Genomic DNA, 12,429 nt, shown 5'->3' on the forward strand with positions numbered 1-12,429 from the left:
TAATGGTTTCATATAGCTTTTCCTAAGAGAGGAGCTTGGTTTTGCCTTCCTGGAAAGCAAACACTCTATCTCCAACCTTTTTTTTAAAGGGAAGGTTTTCTATGCAAAAATTGCAGAAAATCAAAGTAGTCTCAAAATATCCTGTTATACTGTATTACCAGAGGCAGAGCAAGTGTGGAAGAAAAAGTTCCCAAATTTTCATATCCCAGCTATGTGAAGTAAATGAATTTTTGAATTATATCTCCTTAAATTTTTGTCAATTAGTATTGAGAATTGCATTATTTTCTCAGTAAAACAAACCAGGACTTTTATTTTATTTATTTATTTTTTTGGTAGAATTTATGTTTTTTGTTTTATTTCCAGTGTAGTTAACATACAGTGTTATATTAGTTTCCGGTGTACAATATAGTGATTCAACAGTTCCATACATCACCTGTGTTATGTTAATGAGGTAACTTTTTTTTTTATACTCATGGTTATAGTTATTACATCAAAAGGATAAAGATTAGAATTAGCAATGGAAAAAGGTACATAGAGCAATGTCTAGGACATTCCTGGCAGAAGTTTCCAGTTGTCCTATCCCAGTAGTTATGGGGACAGTGCTTAATTCTCCCAGCAATGATGTATGACAACACGCATGGAGTATTGCCAACCAGGGACGTTCACCTGAACCTTGGTGTCCAGTGTTTTTCTTGGTTGGTCACATAGGTGGTCAGGCTGATATCACAGGATCCATAAATCACATTGTTGGCATAGACTCGCTAATGTAATCTAAGGCCCTTAGGTAAACAAAAAACACCCTTGTCGGGCAGGGTATTCTAAGGGCTTACAGGTTACCTTCCAGGAGCCAGACAAAGGCCAAACCTTTCTTTGTAATGTGGAGGGTGTAATCAACCCAGACCAGCTGAGTGAATCCTTGGCCACATAGTATTAACAGTAGACCTATGAGGTTTAGAAAATTTCACATTAAATATGGATTTTTAAATTCTCTTCAAAAACTGGACAAATTGGCCCATGTGTCAACTTGGCCACCACTGATGGGAGCTGAGCAGCTGTTTTTACTTTAGAAAGGCATGTTCTTTCCAGCTTACCATAGTCCTTCAGTATATTTTTTTATAATAATTTTTTATTATATTATGTTAGTCACCATACAGTACATCCCTAGGAGAAGAAAGGGAAGAAGGAAGAGGCGGTAAACAGAAGGGGGAATGAACCATGAGAGACTATGGACTCTGGGAAACAAACAGGGCTTCAGAGGGGAAGGGAATGGGGGATTGGGATAGGCCGGTGATGGGTATTAAGGAGGGCACGTGTTACATGGTGCACTGGGTGTTATACGCAAGTAATAAATCATGGAACTTTACATCAAAATCAGGACTTTTAAAAAAGTTTTCACAAGAGACAAGAATAGCAAGGATGAATTCAAACTCAATTTACTAAGTGCTATGTTAGGTCCTTGGGGTTTTTGATTGATGATAAACCTATGTATATTACTTGTGAAATGTCTATTGATTTCAGCCATATGGTAAAAATCATTGCCTAGTTGAAAAACAATAGCTGTGAAATGATAAAATGAAAACAATATCATATTTATTTTTTAAAAGATTAATAGGAATACAATGAATGTAATAAATTCCCCTTGTAACATTGTTGACTAGCGGTAATAAGAATGTAGATAATATTGGGAGAAGAATATAATATTAACCACTTTTTAATAAAAAGCCTTTATGCCATATATCTTCAGCAGCTAAATTTACTTTCCTACAGCTCTTTGTATACAGATAATTTTCGCTCATACAAGCTTTTGCATTATTTACAATTAGTTCACACTTTGTGGTGATAGAGATTTTAGCAAGAAAATATTAACTTCCTCCCCTAAATCTCCCCTGAGATCAACAACTTGCAAATACATTCCTTGTCAGAGATGCGCAGTCTCCATTTTTTCACACCAAGATAACAGCTCCTTACACAGCTATTCTTTTACTTGATTAGGGGCACAATGTCACCTTTGCTGAAAGCAACCCACTGCTTTCACAGCAATCAAAGATCAAAATTCCACTTTATAGATATAAATTGCACATGGACTTTCATAGGAAAAAGGTTGTTGATAGCGTTAAGTTGTTGCTTGAGCTAAGACTTGGGGAAACATGAAGGAGTCCAGGATAAACTTAATTTCATGATTCATTTTTAAAAAGTATTTAAATTTGTTACAAAATCCTGTTTTCCAGAAGCTTCATTTTTTTTTAAATTTATTCATTTGAGAGAAAGACAGAGACAGACACAGTACAAGCAGGGGGAAGCCCAACGTGGGGCTCAATCCCAGGACATGGAGATCATGACCCGAGTTGAAGGCAGATGCTTATCCATCTGAGCCCCCAGGTGCCTCCCAGAAGTATCATTTTAATAAGTTCTTCAGTACTTTTTGCAGTACTACTGACATTGAACCAAATTATCATGATCTATAACTAAATGATGTTTCAAAATATGAATGCATGTGGTCACTTTCCTTTTTTTTTTTTTTTTTTTTTTGGCTTCCTAACTCTTTCCCAGTAACACAGTACTGGGTGGTAGGCCATCATTGCCTCAAGGACAACTGAACCAGGAGCCGAGGCAGCAACTTCCTCTTTTCTGTTTGTTTGCTTGCTTTTTAAGTTCAAATCTCCAGGACCAAGTATAAGGCAGAAGATTGGAAAGAATACCTGGTAAGTGACTTCCACTCCAACCCAACCTTCCTTTGCTCCTACCTGAGAGCAATGGAAACAAAACAACAAAATGAAACCAAACCCCCATACGAACCTAACCTTGCACTGGGAGAGGACGACAACATTGGAAAGTGCACCGTAGTCAGATGTTAGTGACAGGTCCCTTGAAAAGAGGTCTGCATCTCTTCAAACAAAAGTCTGGGTTAGGAGACGGATGTGAATAGACTCTCCAGATAAATGTGAGTATCTAAGAGTGGGTGTGTCTGCTGTCCTTCCTTTTTCCAGTTGGCCCAATGGGTCAGATGAGATGCTTTGGGTGGCAGAAACAATAAAGAGGCTTCCAGGAAGAAGTCCAACTGCACACAACTTGCTCTCTCCCCTCCTCCCTCTCTCTTTTTAAAAACTCTACACCGTGGATACGTAATTGATGGACTAGGGCTATTTATAAAGAATATCAATGAATCAGTCAAATATTTATTGAATGTCATGTCCGACCACTTTCAAAAACTTTTGAGAAAGTTACTGTACACCCCACATAACCCATGTTTTAAGAGCCAGAGAAAGGAAGAATTCAGAGTAGAATGAAGTAAGTTTCATGAAGGAGATAGGAGTTGGGTGGGAAGAGGAGACATACTCGTTTTCAGTAAAAGTATAACAAACTCCAAGCACAAAAGCCAGGCAAGGAAGGAATAGGTCTTCAAAAGACTAATATTTTAGGGATGCCTGGTTGGCTCAGTTGGTTAAGGGTCTGCCTTCGGCTCAGGGAGATCGAGTCCCACATCCGACTCCCTGCTAAGCGGGGAGTCTGCTTCTCCCTCTGCCTGCGGCTCCCCCTGCTTGTGCCTTCTCTCTCTTTCTCTCTGCAAGTAAATAAATAAAATCTTTTAAAAACCCCGAGTAATTTCTTATTCCTGAAATCCCCTGTAGGCTAAACCCAATCAATGAAGCACAGCCATACAGAAACTTAAAAGAGTTAAAAAGAACACCAAATGACAACTCCTTTTCCCCTCAACATGTCCAATCCGGTAATGGGCAAAGGAGCGCCTTTGTGGAGGCTCAGCTGTGGATGCAGATATTCTAGGAGACCACTTGGGCAGAAAAAAGGGCCAGGGAAAAGCTACTGCTCTCTATTTCTGTTTCTGTGGCTAGTCTTCAGGTGGAATTGTCAAAAAACACCAAGAATTATTCTGAAATGTAAATTTCCCTAATAGAATCATCAAACTAGAGAGTGCGTTGTGGCTTACATGAAGAACCAAGCACTATAGTTCGGGGGATTTTCTCAGTTGCCACATAGTGACATCGTGTGCGTGTGTGTGTGTGTGTGTGTGTGTGTGTGTGTAGTTCACAATAGGGCCCTTGCGCTTGTACCTGCTACATCATTCTCTCCAGGCGCTTTTCACACAAAGCTTAACTTCTGCATTACTATTGCATTGCTTACTTGGAAGACGTATTATGGAGTTACTGTGGACCAACTTGTGTCCGCCCCTCCCTCACCAAATGAATGGTTAAGCCCTAACCCCCAATGTCGTGGTATTTGGTGATGGGGCTTTGGGGAGGTAATTAGGTTTAGATGAGGTCATCAGGGTGGGGCCTTTGTGATGGGTTTAGTGCCTCTTTAAGGAGAGAGGCCAGAGCCTGCTCTTTCTCTCTGCCACGTGAGGACGTGGTGAGAAGATGTTTGTCTACAAGCCAGGAAAAGGATTCTCACCAGAACCAACCATGCTGGCACCCTGATCTCGGATCTCCAGCTTCCAGAACTGTGAGAAAATAAATCTCTGTTGTTTAAACCCCATAAAGTATTTTGTTATGGCAGCCTGAACAAACTAAGACACAAGAATTGGACTTGCCAGCATGAGGATGCTTTCTGAATGTCAAGTGCTTATTGACTTTTGGTCTACAGGAATGCATCAAGATGAACAGAAACTACTGCTTCTTACCACTCACGTACCAGCACGTCCGTGCTGGAGCTGGGTCTAGTCATAAAATGCCAGTGGCCAGGACATACCAATTGTTACTTATTTAAAAGAATATCACTTAGAGAACAGAAGTATACACAAATGACAGAGGAGCCCTTCGTGTTGTCTCAGGGACTGGGAAGTCGCACAGTTTCCTCTGTTAAGGCCAGGCTTTTACAATTTGAACAGATTACAAACTTCCTCTGAGAGTCTAATGGAAAAATAATCCTGTGCTGCTAATTACTGTTGCATACACAGAGCTCAAGATTTTTTGCTTGACGTGTGTGGCTAGTTTAACAAGTATAAACCTAAGAAGCAGAGATGAAAGCTGAAGATATGAACCATCTACCAGAGAAAATGCCCAACTCTGTAGCAATGTCTTCTTAGAGAAGCGTGGTGTAGAGAAACTTCAGGATAATCAGACTGAATGATTAAACTAATCCCAGATTGGTAACGGCTTGCATTGGGGGTAAAAGCATGTGCAGGAGAAAACTGCTTAAGTTATTTAAGTCCCTCATAAGCCAGGAATAAGAATTATCAGTCTCGCCTTTGGGGGAAAGTCACATTATTCCATAAATTATTACGACCATGCTGCATATATGGAATCAGAGCTGTCTGCATGAAAGTGACGTCTAGAAATTATATTTGAAGTCTTGTAAGGCCAGCAATCCTTCCCTAGGTGCAAGTTCCTTCTATATGAAATTCTAGTGTACTTAATTTTATTTCTATATGCTTTTTGATAATCATGAATTTTCCCCCCAAATAGTTGCATAATTATTTTGGGAGCAATAAAGGAAATATAGTGTTGAAAATAAAAGAAGAAAATGACAAAAGTGTTGATGGCAGATTAGGAGAGCAGGATTTTAGAAATCTTGAGTTAGACAAAGATGGAAAAAATTAAGCCAAACGTTGGAACCAGCCTGCTACCTCTGTTAGAACAAAGGACACTGAGATGCCTCTAAAGGAACAGGTGAACTGGGGCTTCCCCTCAGGCCTACATTGGGATTTGGGGGACAACAGTACAAGTCCTGGGTAATAAAAGCAGAAAGGCTTTAGCATTTGGGTGAAGAAGCGGGTGCACAAAAAGGATAACTTTCAGGATGTGTACTATCTCCAGGAAGTGGAACAAGTTTACCAGCATTTCCAGGAGACTGCAAGTGAAGGGGATTTGGAAAACTTTCTAACAAGCAGGAAATGGTAAATGAAAGTCGTATGGTGCCCATTACGACTCATTTAAAATATTTTTAGGCCCAGGCTCAGCCAACCCCAGTCCCTATGTAATAGGTCGAACACATGGGAAAAGGAAGACTGTGTTTGGTAGCTGTTTTTATATCTATTCAGGTTCATAATTCCATGTTTGCAACCCTTGGGAATAGATGTGTTTCAGAATTCACAGACGTTTTAAAAAAGGTATTAATTTTAGAAAAAGTATATGTGTATATATATGTTTTGCTAAGAAATATTGGGGTGCTTGATTACTTGATCATGAGTTACTTTCCCCAGCTCTACCAGAGGCTATAGACGTAGATACAGATAGAGAGAGAGACTATAATACTATTGGTATCTCTCTTTGGTACAGTTTGGGAGAGCAGCTCGTAATCAAGTGTACCAACATTTCTCGGCAAAACATAAATATTCACACAAAGTAAAATAAAGATTATAAATGGTCTCCTCAGTTCAGGCCAGGATTTACTGCCAAATGAATCTAAGTTCGGTCAGGTTTTACTGCCAACTGAGTTATGAATAAAATTTCAGTTTTAAGAGATTTTTACATTTCAGACATAGAGCTGTGGGATTTTGAACTTACGTGACTTTTTTTTTTTTTAAGCCAAAACTCAGTTTTGGCTAAGAACTATGGAGTTATGTATGCCAAGTTATACTTTTTTCCATGACAACTGAGGTCATAGAATCCGGGTTGGACGAAGTATAGAGTAGATGGGCTGATTCGGCGTCCCCCATGGGAGCTGACTAGAAAGGCATTTCCTCATAGAGACCAGGCGTGCACAGGACCCGGAATAATCTTGCTGTGTGATGCTGGTCAGAAGGACATGTTCAAATGTTCCACAATTTTGTCAAATGTCTTTGATGAGGTTGAGGAGGTAGGCAACCTTATTAGCACCTGTTGGGGCCTTACAGGTGGTCAGGAGTCCAGGATGTTTCAATTCTGGGCTGCTTAGCTTATTTATCCCAGAATGCCAACTCATTCCATCCAACTCCAGTTTGCCCCCACACAGTGAAGAATACGTTCTGCTCAGTTTTTGTGATAAAGTGTGTATTTTATTGCTCACCAGTAGCATTCTCTCTCTCTTCATCCACAAGATCCCAATTACACTGCTAAAAAAAGATGCTGCATGGACTATGACTAGAAATCAGACTGAGAACAAGTGTGCCTTTAACTAGCCTGCCTTTATGGCTTCAAAAACTGCAGCCTGGTCTGTAATTATTTTAGCCAGCAACTCTGACAAAGCAAAAGAAACAATACCAACACCAAACCCTGGTAAACTCGGATGTGAAAAGCAGGAACATTTCGGGAAAAGTGAATAGAGTGAGCAAAGCAGAGAAGCAGAAGGTAGGAAATACAGGAGATGTGAGGAACGTAGGTTAAGAGCCTTGCAGGGCAACTCCATCTTGGATCAAAACTGAAAAGAAAGCTAGAAAAGCAGTGTGGGACAAGGCAGGGACTGACGTGCACGTGCTTAAGTGTCTCCATTATTAATCTTTGTAACTTTTGTGCCAAGCGTAGGGGGGATGATGATGATGATGATGATGATAATAATAATAAATTTGCATACAACTTTTTTTATGTGTCAGGCATTGTCTACATGCTTTACGTGAACTAGCCTTTTTTTTTTCTTTTTAGAGAGGGAGAGAGAGGATGGGGGAGGAGCAGAGGGAGAGGAAGAGAGAGAATCTTGAGCAGGCACCATGCCCAGTGCAGAGCCTGAGGTAGGCTCGATCTCACGACCCTGAGATCACAACCTGAGTCAAAATCAAAAGTCAGATGCTTAACTGACTGAGCCACCTAAGTACCCCTGAATTAGCTTATTTACTTCTCACAGCAACCCCATGAAAAAGATACTATATCCACATCTTCTAGATGAAGAGACTAACAAAAAGAGCAGGGAGGCAAACTTGCCCAAATTTATGGAGCTAGGGAAGAGTGGAGGTGGGATTTGAGCCCGGACTGCCTTCATGCTAATGAATGAGTATAGGGATCAAACAAGAGGAAAAGTCAAAAGTAATCCCAAGAAAAGTGGTGATACTATTAGCAAGATGGAGAATGAGGTTGGAATGAAAGTGAGGTTGTAGAGGGAACAATGGAGTCGTGGCCTGGCATCTAAACTCCCTTGTAGCTTATCATAGCCCTCAAGTTTTGTTTTGGGACCTCCCCTCTCAGAATCTCAGTCTGTGTAGCTCTCATGCATTGGACTCCATCGGGACCTAGAATGTGGAGGCAGGGGATTCAGGTGATTCCATCCTGGCCAGGCCTTCGTTTCCCTTGGCCCTAGTCATCTAGGGGTGACTGATCCCAAAGGAGCCCGTACGACAGTAGGAGTCTTTCTTGAGGAGAAAGATAGATGCTCTTGACTCCTGAGTTCAAACTCAGAGGTAGTGAAGTCCAGAGCTGCTATAGCCAGGCAGCTGCTGTTGTATGGCGCCTGGGACTAACGCCCACGCAGAAGAAGGTAGAATCAGGCTACAGAGGGATGCTGAGCTTCAAAGACAAGATTTGAGCCCTGAACTCAGTCCAACTGTCCCTCTTATTGAAAGCTTCAGTTATATGAGCCAATAAATTCCCTTCTAAAATGAGCTCCATTTTTATTAGTTTTTTTGTAACTTAAAAATATATATACTAACAAAAATAGAACAAGAATTTGGAAGAGAAGTAAGTTTGGTTTGAACAAGTTGTGCATGAGGTTGTTAGAGCAGTAACTGGAGATGTTCCACAGACATTTGGAAATATAAACTAAAATGCAAATGTGCAGAGATGTCTGCTTGGAGATCTCCCTTTTACAGTTAAAGTTGACGATAAGGAGTCTAATTGAACAACGCGTGTGGCTAAGTAGGTGATATAGAGTAAGTGGAAAATCAGAGACAGAGCTCCAGGGCGGTGGTCTTCATAATATTTTCATTATATATGTGCCCAATCAATGCATTTTTTAGGTGCTAAAAATTTTCCATTGTAAGTTTAAGTAGTTGCAAAGTGTGTAATTTCCTGCATATTCTAAGCTTGACATTTTAAATTAAAATGGTTATATCACTCTTTTAAATGTATCACATGTAATGCAAATGCTGTACCAATTTGATATCTATCATAAGCCATTTAAAAAATATATATGGACTCTTCTTTAATAAAGGAATTTTACATTGTCGTCTTTTCTTTCCAAACTCATTTCCATTGCACTTCCCCACATAATTTTATCCCAACATAATATATTTCAATATTTGAAAATCTTTAGTGGATAATCCTGACATCCTTCCCTGCCACAAAAAATATTTTTAGTGCCAATTTACCAAAACACCATACATAAATTATGATTTGATAAATATTAACACAAAACGTGTGTGGAGATAGCTGTGACACACAGTTGTACACTCTGTGCTAAATACGAGGGTGATGATGATAATGACGATGGTGGTAATAGTCACAGTTCATGGGGACTGCCATTCATTTGGGGCCACACATTGTCTAAGTCCACACTAATCGCATGGTGTGGCAACTCTTACCACTCACATTTTAAATGCATCTATGGGTAACTGTTATCAGTAGAAGATGGGATTTTCAGCATCAGTTCTATTTTTGTTTATTTTAATAAGGTAAGCTCTGAGAAATCTTTAGTCCCATAACTAATGGAATGGAAGAAGTTTTATTGTGGCAATATTACTCAATTTAAAAAATTTCTTTCAAGTTATATGCTAAAAATATTTTAGCAACTGACAACTTGATAAGGGGCTCCTTCAATTTTGTTGAAAGCATAGAATTAGAAACCACCTAACTTACAAAGTATTTGTTACTCAGTCATTAGAGTCCTTTGATTTCTGGGAAGTCTCCCAAAAAGGCTTCACTAAGAGTTATCAAATGAGTATTAGTTACTCTTACTCGTTCACTACAGGCATCTCCATATATTCAGAAAGTGTTGGGAAAATTGAGAAACTATTGATGTCAATTCACCATTGCAAATATATTCTAGCTTGTGATTTGCTTCTTTTTTTTTTTTTCTGAGAAGGGGTAAAATTCTTGGAGCTTTAGGTTAATTCATTCAATCTATGAAAAATGTCCAACATGTAAAATGGCCACACCAGTCTTTTTGTTCAACCAATGAGCCAAATCACACTTATTTTCCATCAGAAGAAATCTGATTTCTTTTTCAGTCAAATGTATGAGTTAGTATGCATCCCACCAATTATCCCTGTCCTTCGTAATGCTAATGCTAGGATAAGTGTTTAGATCAAATCATGGAGCTTTGCTAGGAGTTTGTTACTGAAAGAAGGAAAAGACTGTTACTTTGCTTTACTAAGATTCTTTTGTTTTGCTCTCAAGAGAGTGTATCTTCAGGGGCGATGCACTTTGTGATACTATGTAGATGATTCAGGCAATGAGGTCTTTGAGCAACAATTGCCATGACTTCTGCTGCCCCACTCTAGTATCCATCTAAAATGGAAACATCTCAGGGGGCCTGACTGGCTCAGGCTGTAGAGTATGTGACTCTTGATCTTGCGGTTGTGGGTTTGAGCCCCACCTTCAGCATAGAGATTACTTAAAAAAATAAAATTGAAACATCTCAACAAAGATTTCTAGCATCTTCATTCACTCTCAATGGAAATAGATTTAAGGCAGAGAAAGGTGTTGAGGTCTACTGTGGGCTTACTGTGTCTTAGTTAAAGTTGGCTTCATCACGGCTTCATCAAAGCAGATATTTTGAATTCTCCTTATGTTTTCACTCTGGTTTTTACTCTCGGGGCAATACAATGTGGTAAGTTCTGCACTGCATGAGACATGTCTTTATTTTGTAATGTGAACATGCAATTATGAAAAGAAAGGGAAGGTGGGAAAGGAGAACAGGCACGTCTAGACTATGATGTGTTCTCAGGCAGATCAAGTTTAGAAAAGACTGCCTATGGAATTTGAGAATTTGGAAATTGATGGTCCTAAAGACTTTGAAAAGTCTTAGAGTACTCCCAGGGTCTTGCAGACCCCAGTTAAAGACTGTGCTTTACTGTTTGGGGAAGAGGAATCTTCTGAATTAAATAACAAGGAAACCCTGCAGAGAATGGGTTCCCTAAACCTGGGACTTGTGGATGGGCTTTAGTGTAGTGCATAAGCCACCTAAAACTCTGCTAAATTGTGTGTGTGTGTGTGTGTGTGTGTGTGTGTGTGCGTTTTGGAGGGAGGGAGAATTTCCATAGCTTTCATCAGTAAGTAACTACTATTAAAAATATTTAAAGTTCATATTATGGAAGGAATGTACTAAGTAAAATTTCCTGTGACTCATATATCCTTTCTTATTAGTGAAATTTGAAAGGTTCCAAAAAGTTTTCAACAGCTTATAAAACTAAATACAATAAAACGAAATAAAATATTACTTTAGATATGTGAGGGGACCAGAGTAGATAGAACATAGTGTAGGAAAGTATTACGAAGTTAAGGGCAAGGGTAGAGCACAAGATGCTTGTTGAGAGGGTCTTTGTTCCCTTGTTAGGTCAGGCCATGCTCTCAAGAGAGTGTATCTTCAGGGGCGACGCACTTTGTGATACTATGTAGACGATTCAGGCTTGAGTGGTCATATACTTTCTACCAGTCAGCACAGGAAGGACACAACCATCTAACAATGTCGGGGAGATGGGACACCTAGTCCTTTCACTGAGACCAAATCGAAATCCTTCCACAGTATTTTGGGAAGAGATTTCTGAGGAGCATAGTGGGCAATGTCCTCAGTGATTCCTTTACGTTTTCTGTAACAGTGACCTTTATAGGATTGCGCCTTACGGTAGCCTTCAGTGAAACGATTACACTTCCTGAGAATTTACAGGTGAGAAACACTTGACTAAGGTATTTATTTTCGTGCATTATGTCAACTAATCCTCACAAAAACATTGTTATATGGAATAGAATCATGCCGAAGTGATGGCATGGGACTCGGAGATAGGTCATAAACGGCAGTGTGGCTTCCTGCCTCCCTTTGTCTTTTTCTTGGCTCACTTACTCTGGGGGAAGGGCCGCACCCCCACCCCCACCATGTTGAGAGGACAGGCAGGATTATGGCGAGACTCACGAAAGTGAGCAACTAAGGTCTCCAGCCAATAGCCAGTAAGGACCTGAGGCCTTCTGCCAACAGCTACGCGAGGGAGCTTGGAGATAGATTTTCCAGGCACAGTTGAGCCTTCACAGAACAGCAATCCTGGTCAGCAGCTTGACTGCATCCTCATAAGAAAACCTGAGTCAAAGTACCCAGCCAAGTCATTTTCAGATTCCTGACCCATAGAAGCAAAGATAATAAATGTTATTTTAAACAACTAAATTTGGGAGTAATTTGTTATGCAACAATACATAACAAATAGAAGTGGTAAAAGTATAAACGTCTCTGCTTTTTTAGTCAAGACCAAAGAATAATTTAGAAAATATTTTACAAAATCTACAGGTAGAGGCCTTAGCTTTAAGAGAATATGTTTGAAGCAAAACCTTTCAAAAATTTGATGATGGTCATGTGGTCTCTCCCTAGAAATTGTACAAATGCACAACACTTAAATATAATTTCAAGGAATTTAGTCTT

Source organism: Ursus arctos, unplaced genomic scaffold (assembly GCF_023065955.2).
Source record: "Ursus arctos isolate Adak ecotype North America unplaced genomic scaffold, UrsArc2.0 scaffold_13, whole genome shotgun sequence".
NCBI lineage: Eukaryota > Metazoa > Chordata > Mammalia > Carnivora > Ursidae > Ursus > Ursus arctos.